Raw genomic sequence first — 12,911 nt, 5'->3', positions numbered from 1 at the left:
TTTTTTCTGATCTCAGTCCACCGATCAGTTTGCTAAAATGGTCGCCAAGGATTGGGAGGTTCTTAAGGAGGAACTTAGGGCTTAGCGGGCACTAAATAGCCTCATGCATCCATGACCTCTTCGTGGAACGTGACTCTTTGGTGGCAGATAATGAGTTCTACCGTCTGAAGATACGGGCTCATAGGAAGGAGATTGAGGCGAAGGACCGGGAAATCAGGTCAAAGGATCATGAGATCCAAATGAAGGACCTGGAGATCACGTTGAAGGGTAAAGAGATCCAATTGAGGGATCTAGAGATCGCGTCGAAGGCCCAGGAGTTGCAATCCACTAGGAAGGAGCTCGACGACCTTCACCAGGGTTTCGATCTCCTTCTTACCCGAGGCGTTCGAGACGTTGGCGAGGGAGAAGAGGTATGCCTTCGAGACTCATTCTCCAATGCTTCACTAGTATATCGAGATTACCATGTTGGGGGATAAATTAAGGACTTCTGCTCAGCGGCTCCAACTTGAAGCTGCCAGTTTGGAGTCTTCTCTGGATGCTGCTCAGCAGCAGGCGGATCTCATTGAGTCTCAACTCAGATTAGCTCCTGCTGTCCATGATGACGCTTGGATCTATGGGTACAGAGATGGTCTTGAGCGTCTATGAGATCAATTGAAGGAGAACCCTGAGATTGACCTTTGCACCTTCGACCTTCAAATGCTCCCTCTAGACCGCAAGTCTTATTGCCATATGAAGACCTTAGGTAGAGAGGAGATGCCCCTAGCCTTCCATGATGCTCCTCTATAATTTGAGCTCCTATTTTGTTTTTGTTTTCAGGCCTGCATGGGCTTTTAGTGTAATTTGAAAAATTAATATATGAATATACCTTCAGTTTTGTTGATCATGGTTGAGTTTTTGTTTCATTTTTCGCCTTTCTTTCCTGTTTTTCGTGTTTATTTATCTTCCCTCCTTACTCCTCTTTCTTATTTTCACTTCCATTCCCTTTTTATCCTCGGACTCGGGTCGGGCAATGGTTAGAAATTGGGCAGGGCACACTGTTGGTGGAGATGATTCCCTTATAGTTGCCCTGCTAATTCTTCTTGGACCTATCCAGGAAGAATTTATTTCTTTGATTACTTACACCCCCAAGAATTTCCCAGTTTGCCTGACCGCATGCCGAGCGACATTTGCATTTTACGTACATGGCAACATAGTGTCAATTATGCTTCCCCATTAAATGGCATCCCTTCGATTTCTGCGCCATGGCTCCATTTTTTATGGGCATCAACTCTGCACATTGTACCAGTAGATATGCATTAACTCTGCACAGTGTACCAATAGACATGCATTAACTCTACATATTGTGATAATCAAGGGATTATCTCGACACACTATACCAGTAGATGTGCATTAACCCTGGATGTTGCGATAATCAAGGGATTCCGGTTCTCTAGGGGGGAACAAGTGGTGAGTCATGGTGATTCATGGAGTTATGATGCCTCGGCTGGCCAAACGTCAATCCTGCCTATATAAGGACATTCCCTTCCGTTAAGGAATTCATCCCATTTGCTTGTCTTTTCTTCTTTATTCTGTGACTCTTGCCTCACTACCTAGATTCCCAGTATCCTCCTTTTGCTTTGCTTTTCTTCATCCTTTTTATTGTTCCGATGGCATCTTTACACCCTGGTGGGCGACATGTTCTCTGGTGGTGTTTTGGCTGTCACTAGCTATGGTGGCTTAAGCGTCGAAGGGTGGAGCATCCCATAGCCAACATTGACTGGGTTTTGGGCCCCTTGTTCTCATTCTTGCCTTTTTGCTTATTGTGCTTCACTTGTTCTTGCCTCTTTGCTTACGAGGCTCGACCTCAAAACTCTTCTCCTACCTTGCTACCTACACTGAACTCGTTGCATGCTTGGTAGCAGTGGAGAAGGGCTTTTCGCCTGGCAAGCGGTTCTCAACGTAGAAATTAACTCCGAGATGTTCTGATTTTCAGAGCTGTTTTCATCGTTGCTTCAAGAGCTGTAGGCCCTGAACTCATTTCTTGTGCCCAGAAACGAGGGCAAGGGAGGGGTCAGGCACTAGAACGCTTTTCCACCTTGCAGCCCGCACGGTCTTATGATTTAACTTGTTCCTTGTATTCTTTCCCATCAAGCTTTCTTTTTGTTCCTTGTAACTTTGCAACTTTATGATGTAATCTGCTCATTGTAATCCTGCATAAATAATAAAATGATTTTGTGTATTCGGCTGTATGGTTTCTGCATTTTCCTTGCTACATTTTTCTTTTATTTTGCCGCTTTTCCTTCTGTTTCCTTTCATTTCATTTGCCTCTCTTGATGGCCCTTTGACTAGTGCTTCTCGAGGGCTTAGCCAATACTTTGTGGCCAGTCAAGAGACTAGGCTTGTACCCCGTGTAGGTTGGCAAGTCCAACCTATGGACTGACTTGTGTTCCAATTGGCTGTTGTTATGGCAGAGCTTAGGGCTCTGGTTCTTAACCAATGCATCGCAGGCAGCAACTTGGCATGAGGGTTGGCAAGTCAAGGGACTTGTGTTCCTACTGGCTATTGTTTGGGCAGAGCTCAGGTCTCTCTAGTCTATAGCCAATAACTCGTGGCCAATCAAGAGACTGGGCTTGTACCCCGTGAAGGTCAGCAAGTCCAGCCTAAGAACTGGCTTCTGTTCTGACTAGCTATTGTTCGGGAAGAGTTCAGGACTCTGGTCCTTAGCCAATGCGTCGTAGGCAGCAACCTCACAAGAAGGCCGGCAAGTCAAGAGACTTGTGTTCCCACTGGCTTTTGTTCGGGCACAGTTCAAGACTCTGCTCCTTAGCCAATACCTTGTGGCCAATCAAGAGATTGGGCTTGTACCTCGCGAAGGTCGACAAGTCCAGCCTAGGGACTAGCTTATATGATTGAAGCTTTTAGAAAGGAGACAGGAGAATGGAACATTGAAATTAGTTCAAAGAAATTTCATTAACAAGTTGCTACCTCACACTGTGGGGCAGCATTATGGCCTTTACAAAAAATATTTTCTTAAGTGCTCGGTATGTCATGGGTGGGGTAATTCGCGGCCTTCTTGACACTTGAGTTGATAAGAGCTAGGCCTTCCAGTCGTTGTCACTAAGTAAGGTCCTTCCCATTGGGGACCCAGTTTTCCTTCCTCCTGGGTGGTGACTTCCGTCTGATTTAGGTCCATATCTCATACTTTGAAGGTTCGAGGCCGGACTCATTTGTTGAAGTATCATTCCACCTTTCGTTTGTTGGTTGTTGTTCATCTTGCTGCTCCCTCTCATCTTTCTTCTAAGAAATCCAAGTTTTCTTTCAATCTTCTATTGTTGCGCTCTTGGTTGAAGTGTTGTGCGCGGTATGTGGGTATGGCCAAATTTGTTGGGATCACAGCTTCAGTCCCATAAACGAGGGCGAAGGGCATTTCTCCAGTAGGGGTCCTTACCAATGTTCGGTAGGCCAATAATATGCTGGGAAGTTCTTCGGCCCATTTCCCTTTTTGGTTTCCTAGCTTTTTCTTTAAAATGTTGAGTAGCATCTTGTTGGTGGCTTCTACCTGTCCGTTCGCCTGCGGGAGTCCTGGAGACGAATATTTAGTTTTGATTCTGAGTTTTGAACACCTCTCGGTAATGGGAGCAATCAAATTGCGTTTCGTTGTCTGATATGAAGCTTTGGGAAATTTTGAAGCAGCAGATTATAGATTTCCAGAGGAAGTTTGTAATTGCTCAAGTCGTGATCATTGCTAGGGCTTCTGTTTCCACCCATTTTTTGAAGTAATCGAACACCACTGCAACTAATTTTACTCCTCCTTTGCCCACAGGAAGTGGACCAATGAGGTCGAGCCCCCATTGTGAAAAGGGCCAGGGGAGATGATGGAGGTGAGCTCTTCGGTAGGACAATGGGGAATAGATGCTTGCTTTTGGCACTTGGGACGTTTTTTTGCAAAGTCCTCCATGTCTCTAAGGCATTAGGCTAATAGTATCTTGCCCGTGTGGTTCGTGTTGCTATTGCTCTTCCGCCAGAGTGGTTTCCATAGACTCTTTCATGTATTTCAACCAGCACGTATTTGGCTTGCTAGGATGAGATGCATCTAAGGAGTGGCTCTACAAAACCTCTCCTATACAAGGTTCCCTCCACCAGTGCGAAGCGAGCTGCTCTGTTCCTGATCTTTCATGCTTCTTCCCTGTCATCCAGAACCAGTCCCCTATCAAGGAATTTTATGATGTCGATGGCCCGATCAGGGGGCTGTAATATATGGACTGTGGATACGCTGATTCTGACGGTTGGCGCATCAATCATTTGGATTGTGGTGTGATCTAGAAGGGGTGTTCCTTCTTGGCCTGAGGAGCTTTTGCCAAGTGATCTACTTTATGGATTTATCCCCTCAGGATTTGTTATATGTGGGAATACTAGAAGAGGTCACATTCCTCTCCTACTCGCTGGAGGTACTTCTTCAAATTTTCTCCTTTAGCAGCGAATTTTCCTCTTGTTGGTGGCCTTTGTAGCACCTAATGACCTGGCTATTGTCAAACTAGTCAGTAGTGCCTCATACTAGACCTCGTTGTTGGTGGCCTTGAAGCCGAGTTTGATTGCATAGTTGAGTTCTTTTCTAGATTCTATGACTATGTGCACTCCTACCCCTACCCTTGCTCGTCAGGACGAGCCTTCGACGTAGACCTGCCAGGGTTTGCCTTGGGGTGCAATTGTTATCTCTTCTAGAAAGTTAGAGAATTCAGCCACAAAATCTTTCAATACCTACCCTTTAATAGCAGTACGGGGGAGGTATTCGATTTAGAACTCGCTCAGTTTGATTGCCCAGTTAGTCATTTGGCCGGATAGATCGAGTTTCTGCAATATTTTCATCAGTAGGACATCTGTCAGTACCTTTTTTGGGTGGGCCTGGAAATATGGCCTTAGTTGTATGACGACGATGACCAACGTGAATGCTAACATTTTCATTCGGGGATATCTGGCCTCTGCTCCTTAGAAGGCTCTGGTTATGTAGTAGACAGACCGCTGGACTACTTTGAGTCAATACGGCGGATATGGCATTCGGTAAGACTACAAGGTATGCGATTAGGTCCTCCCCGGTACTTGTCTAACTAAGGAGGGACGAATGGGCTACAAATTCTTTTAACTCACTAAAGGCCTGGCCGCACTCATCGTCCCATTCTCGTGCTTTCCTAAAGACCCTAAAGAAAGAAAGACAATGGTTGGTTGACCTAACTATGAAATAGCTCAAGGCGGCCACCCTTCCTGCCAATCTTTGGACTTCGTTGATCGTCCGTGGTGGCAACATATTCACAATTTCCTTGACCTCCTCAGGATTGGCCTCAATTCGACGCTCGAAGACCATAAAGCCCAAGAATTTTCCTGACTCGACGCCGAAGGCACATTTTAATGGGTTGACTTTATTTTGTATTTTCTGAGTACTAAAAAGGCTTCTTTAAGATCGTTAAGATGTTGTTCGGGTTTCCTACTCTTGACTAGGGGGTCGTCTACGTAGACTTCCATATTTTGTCCAATTTGGTCTTTGAACATGCGGTTGACCAATTTCTGGTATGTTGCCCTAGTGTTTTTGAGACCAAATGACATTGCCCTGTAGCAACGTATTCCTCAGTCGGTGATGAAAGCTGTTTTTTCTTCATCATCTGGGTTCGTCCTAATTTGGTTATATCCTAAGTATGCGTCCATGAAGCTCAGCAGGGGATGCTCGGCCGTTGAATCTACTATTAAATCTAGTTTTGGTTTGGCTTTCACATCATGTATTTTCATAAGGGGCTAGATATCATGAGGACTTGTGAAGTGCAACTGGAGTTTATCATTTGACTCATCTGGTCTCCCAGTTTAAGAAAGAAAAGGGAACAAAGAAACGAAATATTTGTATATAATTTTGAAGTTGAAGCTTCTATCACATGTGTGGATATATCAGTCAATATTCATCAATCTTTAGGTGGAGAGATGGGATATTGAATAAGCAATGCTAAGACTCGGTCCTCCTTAGTTTTGCGATCTTTGAGGTCGTGCCCATCTCCATGCTGGTACGTACATGCATTGGGACATCCTTGCAAAGTTCATTCCAATACTGCATTTTATCAAATCCTAATGGTATGTTGTAGTTGCTCAAGATATTTTAATGGTAGCAAGTGAGTTCTTTTCAGGAGGGGTATTAAGTGACTACTACAAAGCATCTTTTATTGCTCTCATTAATCCTACGATAGAGAAACCTAGGGAGTTTTCCGCATTTAGGCCCATTAATTTGTATCAAGTTTCCTACAAAATGTTTTCTAAAATAATTGTGGGAAGATTGTGACTCATTTACTGCCAAAGTTGATTTCTCCTAATCGAGGTGCATTTGTAAGTGGAAGAATTATGACTGAAAATATTGCATTGGCTCAGGAGTAGACCTGCAGTTTAGCCAAAAAATCGAGAGGGGGGAATGTCATTCTTAAAATTTTAATGGCTAAGATATATGATAGAGTTAAATGATCTTATCTATCCAAAGTTTTGTCTCATTTTGGATTTTTCTGCTCAGTGGATTAAGCTAATAACGCAATGTTTCAAAGAGTAAAAAAAAATTTCATTTGTTTGAATGGCACTCATAAAGGTTTTTGCAGCTTAGACAGGGGTTTAAGGTAGGACGATCCTCTTTCTCCACTGTTTTATATATATATATATATATATATATATGTTTATCTTGTGTGAGGAGCCTTTGAGCAAAGGCTTGACTGAATTGGTACATGAGGGGTGGATTCTTCCTTTCATAGTGCCAAGAGGCTATGTTTCTAATTCACATTTATTATTTGTTGATGATATACTAATTTCCACAAATGGATCAAGAAGTGATCTTGCAAAGATACTCATTTTCTGATAAAGTGTGAAAATGCATCAAGGCAGTTAATAAACTCGCAAAAGAGTTCCTCTTTGGTACACAACTTTGTACCGCAATCCAGAAAAGTATTAATAATGTCGGTTACTTCCATTGGGGAGGGTTAATTCCCTTTTACTTAGTTTGGAGCACCTATATATTTTAAAATTCTCACAATTGCTATGCTGGAGCCTATTTTTCATAAAATTAAAAACAAAATAGCATGTTGTATGGGGAAGTTACTTCAAGGGGTAAATTGATTTTGCTTAAACATGTTTTGTCATTGTAACACCCCGCTTATTTACCCATTAGGATTAGCCCTTAGTATGAGCTTATGCTACCATATTATATTGGGATTTATTTTATTTAGCATTAGTGGTTTAGTGAGCAAGCCCATTAGTGCTACTCTTAAAGCCCTTAAATTTCAGAATATTAGGGGCCAAGACTTAGAAGCCTTGAACTAAGCCTTATAAGAATTTAAGTTTTGGTAGGATAGCCTTAGAAAGGTTTGGCCCAAGTGTGAGGAAGGCTTAAGGCCTTTCAAGCACAACTTAGTGTTAGCATTGACCCATGACCTATTTATGTTACAACAAGCCTTTTTAGCCCCATTCTTGCCGGTCTTGAGGCCTCTCATGACCTCCTCAAATCTAGATCCAAGGCCTTTCATCAACCCAAACCCAAAGCCCATAAACCATGTAACTCTCATTCATGGCCTTTTTAAGGCCAACACGGCCTAATGCCTTATCTTGCATTTTTCACCCTTCTAATTTGAGCCCTCTTACACCATACCATGAGTTTTCCTCAAGCCCATATTGTGCCTCATGCCCCTAAGAGTTTTTCTTGGACCAAAAATAAAGTTTGAATTTGGGTTAAGACCATTGATCAAAATTCTACATGATTAGTGATCTTTAAACCATGCTTTGAGCTTAATTTCCCTTCATAATCTTTCTAGCCTTTTTTATCTGAATTTTATTATTTTTATTTTTAATCATTCTTAGACTAAATTAGAAGTTTAGTATTAATCCCACACATGTCATTAAGAGCAAAAGCATGACATTGCACAAATCCACCCAATCGGCTCACTTATGTACTTTCATGTGCATTGCACTAAAAACAATTCCATCTCATTTTTTGTCTCAATCTCACCAATCACACCTCATTTCATCCCTTTAGATCTAGACCAATCACCCTCCATTGCACCATCTTCTTTGAGCTGCACCATCATCATCTCATGCCACCCACCCCTCCACCTTCTACTACCTGAAAAAGCCTTCAAGAAGTGACTTGATACCTGCACAAAACAACCATGAAGATAAAACAAAGGGATGCAAACAAAAAAAAAGAAAATCTGCCCAAAGTTTAGGTATATATACCTGCGCATCATGGCAAGGCATCATGCCTCGGTTTTTTTTTTTCTCTTCTTCCTTGTTGCACCACTGTAGCTCTACCCCACTAGCAACCTTGTAGCACCTACCATGATGAGATCATGGTAGTTCAGATCACTATTCACCCTGTAAAGCATGACACAAGCTCAAGTAAGACCATCATCACCACCACCATCCCACTCCACCAATCCCAAGCCACCTTTCCAAGCCATGACCGGCTCCCCTCCCCTCCTTTGAGCACTATAAAAATCCCCTCAACCCCCTCATTTCCTCCACACCTCTTCTCCAAGCTCCTCTTGGGTTCTTGAGGGATCATCTTCCCTTAGAGTACAAAAGACTAGAAACCGAGTGAGTATTCTTGGAAGTTCTTGAGTTTTTTAGTTCTTATGTTGGGAGCTTTAAAGGGCCATAAAATTTGTAAGTTTTCTTGCCCTAGATCTTAGTTTACATGTCAAGTTATGATTTTTAAGTGTTGGAGTAATTTTTGGATGAATTTAGAAAAGGTTACCATGCTTAATTCAAAATTGGGCCATTAAGTGTAGATTAAGTGTTTAAATTATTTTTAAGTGGGAATTTTAGCTATGGCATGTCTTAGCATTTTGTTGATATGATTTATTAATGTCTTAGAATTATTTTTGAAGGTTTAGATTTGGGGTTGAGTGTAACACCCCACTTCCCGAGAAGACATTTTAGAATTTTCGGGGAGCCAGTGCGCTACTACTACTTGAATTTAAAAGAAAAAAAAACTTTTCTTTTTTTTAACAACGCGCCAGATGTGAAAGATTCCCTAAATAAAACAAAATTTAATAAATACTTAAAATCCAAAATAGAGTTTGCGGAAACACTTATTTAAAAGAAATACAAAAGTCTCATGTGCTTACCAAAATAATTTATTTAAATCTTAAACCATAAAAATAATTATAGCATAATCTGTCTAGGCCTCTGCCTCGCTTCCCGGGGTCAAATCCTATTCTGTAGTCTCATCCTCATAAATGTCATCACCTGGGATGGTTTAAAAATATAAAAATATACAAAAATGAATCGAATACTCAATACGCAACACATCATACAGTAAACATAATAAACATAAGGTTTTCTTGAAAAAATGTGCATTCTCATAAATACATACGTAATTAACATGAACATGAACTTATCTTTCACTTATCATAGGCCGTTACCCACTGTTGACCCCCGTGAGTTAGGGTTAGTGAATCTAAGTAGATTCCGATTCCGCCCGTGGCTACGGGTTGTGGAATCCATACATAAGGAAGACATATTGGGTGCACTACCAGCATGTACAACCTGGCAATGCAATATGCCCATAACATAGGTATCGTCTTCATATCATAACATAGGCCGTTACATATCTTAATCATAATCATACTTGCATACTTGTCATATCATAGATTTCAAAAGAAATCGCATACATATTTGTCATATCATATCATAGATTTCAAATGAAATTGCATTCTTTCATAATTTATGTGATACATGTTTCCTTATATAAAATCATGATTTTTTCATAAATACTTTAATGCATAAATCTTCACATAACATCATGCATGGCCTTTCATAAATTATTTTAATGCCTAACTCTTATATAAAATCGTGACTTCTTATAAATTCTTTAATGCATAACTCCTTTCATAAAAATCATGATTTTTCATAAATAACTTAATGCAGAATACTTCACATAAAATCATAGATTTTCGTAATTTTATCATGTCTTGAGTACGTAAAAAGGGGCTTCCAATGAAGGGCATGCATGCAAAATATTTTTATAAACGACATGTCATTTACCATACATACGTGTAAGGGTATGATTATGCTACTTACATTGCAGCGCTAATCTACTATTTTTGGCACGTAATCTGCTGCCTATAAAAATAAACAAGTAATTTGCATAAATTTCTAAAAATATTAAAAATAATCTATATTTCCTAAAATCTTCCTAAAAATATACCCAACCGTAAATCCTAAATAAACATGGGTATTTTTGTAATTGTATCAATTAACACCTACTGAAACCTAAAACACAACTTATAATTTGTAGAGAAACAGAGGGTATCGGGAGAGTGGGAGAGAGGCGTACGTTTACAGGGGACTAAACTCACCAAGGGGAGGAGGACTAAACTCACCAAGGGGAGGAGCTGCACGGCACAGCAGCTGGGAGTCAAGGCGGCGCGACTGGGTACTTCTGGGAAGGAGGCTAGTGCGATGCCGAGAGAGGGAGTGAGAGAGAGAGAAAGAGTGAACACAGTGTCAAAAAGGGACGGAGAAGCAGTGGGATCTTTTGGCGGTGGCTCACCGTGAGGGACAAGGCGAGTATGAGGCGATGGTGGCGTTGGGGTAGCACAACCGAGCTATGGCCGTGACATGGGTGACTGGCTTGTGGCTCACAGTGGGGAAGAATACTTCCTCTATTTCGGTGCAGTAAAACAGAGTATTTTGTTGGTGGTTTTTCAATGGTTGCGCGACGGTGGTGTAGGAGTGTTGAAGGTTTCTGCAAGGTTGTTGGTTGGGCAACTATTCTGGTTAAGTAGAATGGAGGTTGTCTTAATGTGGTTTGCAACAGTGTGGAATTACATGTGATGTGGTGGTGGGCGGTGTTGAATGGCAAACGGACAGACGGCTCACGCAGGTCTGGGCAATGGGCTGGCAGTTTGGGGCGTACTTGGTCCCTCGGTGGTGCTAGGCAGAGGCTGCAGTGCAACTGGCCAGTGTTTGGATGTACTCTGTGGTGGATTCCAGTGAGGTGGTGGTCTGGTATGGAGAGAAATTGCTACGGAGTTTCTGTTTTCGACGTGGGGCTTGCTGTGAGTGTGAGTTTTCCTTCTCTGCCGATTTTTGTTGTGTTATTACTAGAGGGTCTCGGGGTAGTTTTATAGGCAGGGGAATGCGAGGTATCGTGGATCACAGGAGGGTGGATGGAGTTTTGGAGTTGAGAGGCGTATGTGCATGTGCATGTGAGTGGATAAATAAATTAGAGACGTGCATGGCTGAAATTCATAAAAGGAAATTCAATAGTTAGTAGTTTTATCTAGAATGTCAATAGTGTTTGGAGTCTAACACTAAGGAGTTTGGAGTTTTAGAAAATTATAATAATAATAATAATGGAGCCTTAACTCTAGGTTCAATTAAAAATAATCTATCCGATAAATCTTTTATGGGCTTTAACTTATTTATTGAACCTAATTAATTATCCATCATTTATCCCTAATAATATAGGATCGGGTTGTTACATTGAGAGCATGCCATGATAGATTTTAATTTCTATCTTTTGTTGATCATCAAAACATGCACGGTTTGGTTAAATCATGCTTAACTTGCGAAATTTTGATTTATTTCACCTCGGTTTGAAATATGAACATTTGGAAAAATCTTATGATTGAGATAAGGTGAGAAATGCATGATTTGATTCTAAGTTTTTGAACCTTTTATTGGTGATAAGATTAAGAAATATCATGCATGCTTAAGGACTAGTTTAATAGAGATTAAGGTTTCTAGTCATGATTAAGTGCTGGGATGAACTTGCTCACCCAAGATTAAGCTTTAAAATTTCATTAAGGATTATAGTGATTATTTGCAATTAAAGACATTTGAATATACATGCATTCATAGAGATCAATAGTTGGAGTTACACTTGGGCATAAACTAGAGTACATGCCACAGGTTGAGGGTGTTTGGGCTAGTTCCACTTTGATTTTTGGAACTCTAAGGGCATAGATGATTTTAGAATATGGAAACTATATGGTTTATGAAGTTTGGAATTCGTAATTTTTGAAAATCTAGGGGTATCTTTGTAAATATCCATTTTAAAAACCTTTTGATTATGAAACTCTTCCTTAAGTAGTATAGATCCTAACTTAGCACAACTTTGATTACAGCCGCTAAGTTTTTCTAAACTCAGGTAGTTTGTAAGTTTGCCTCTAACTAGCACCTTGATAAGTTATTTATGATTTATTGATAAATGCTACATTCATGTTATAATTGTCATTTTGTGCATGAAACATCATGTTATATGATACATTCAGTACATGACGACGCCTACATGATATGTGACTTTTTCTCCATTTTAGCAAATTGCATATAAATGTCATTTTTACATAAAAGCTTGCTACATATGCACTTGTCATGAACTACATTTTTCAAGCATAACATGAAAATAATTTTTATTACATTCCCAAAGGCTGGGATTGAGAATTATTCTAGTGGAACCGCTCTGTCCACTCTGGAGTGAGTAAAAATAGAGTGGTAACTCCTAGGTTGACGAAAAACAGTCAACGAGTTTCGAATGAGTTATCTTTAAAGAACGTCGGATTGAAGTAAAATGTTATGATACCTAAGGCTAATGAGTGTATATGTTATGATGTATGATGATGCTAGTGAGGGCCACAACAATGCACATGTTTAAAGCTCTAGTCTTCGCAAGCGGCGTCCAAGATACGGAAGATGATCAAACCATTGCAAGCATCTTAGCTAACGAAGAAGAATAAATAAAATGTTTGAGTTGAACTATAATGTGGATTTGTATTTTTTTAAGTATTATGTTTTAGTACTTTTTATTTTCGTAATAGACCATTCTTTTGTTCATTTTTTTTCCGGCTTATATTCTCTCTTATAAAACAATTTCTGGATTTTTTTTTTTAATGTTTGCGACAATATATAACTCGCCA

Source organism: Juglans microcarpa x Juglans regia, chromosome 8D, assembly GCF_004785595.1.
Source record: "Juglans microcarpa x Juglans regia isolate MS1-56 chromosome 8D, Jm3101_v1.0, whole genome shotgun sequence".
NCBI lineage: Eukaryota > Viridiplantae > Streptophyta > Magnoliopsida > Fagales > Juglandaceae > Juglans > Juglans microcarpa x Juglans regia.
This window is presented reverse-complemented; position numbering follows the sequence as displayed.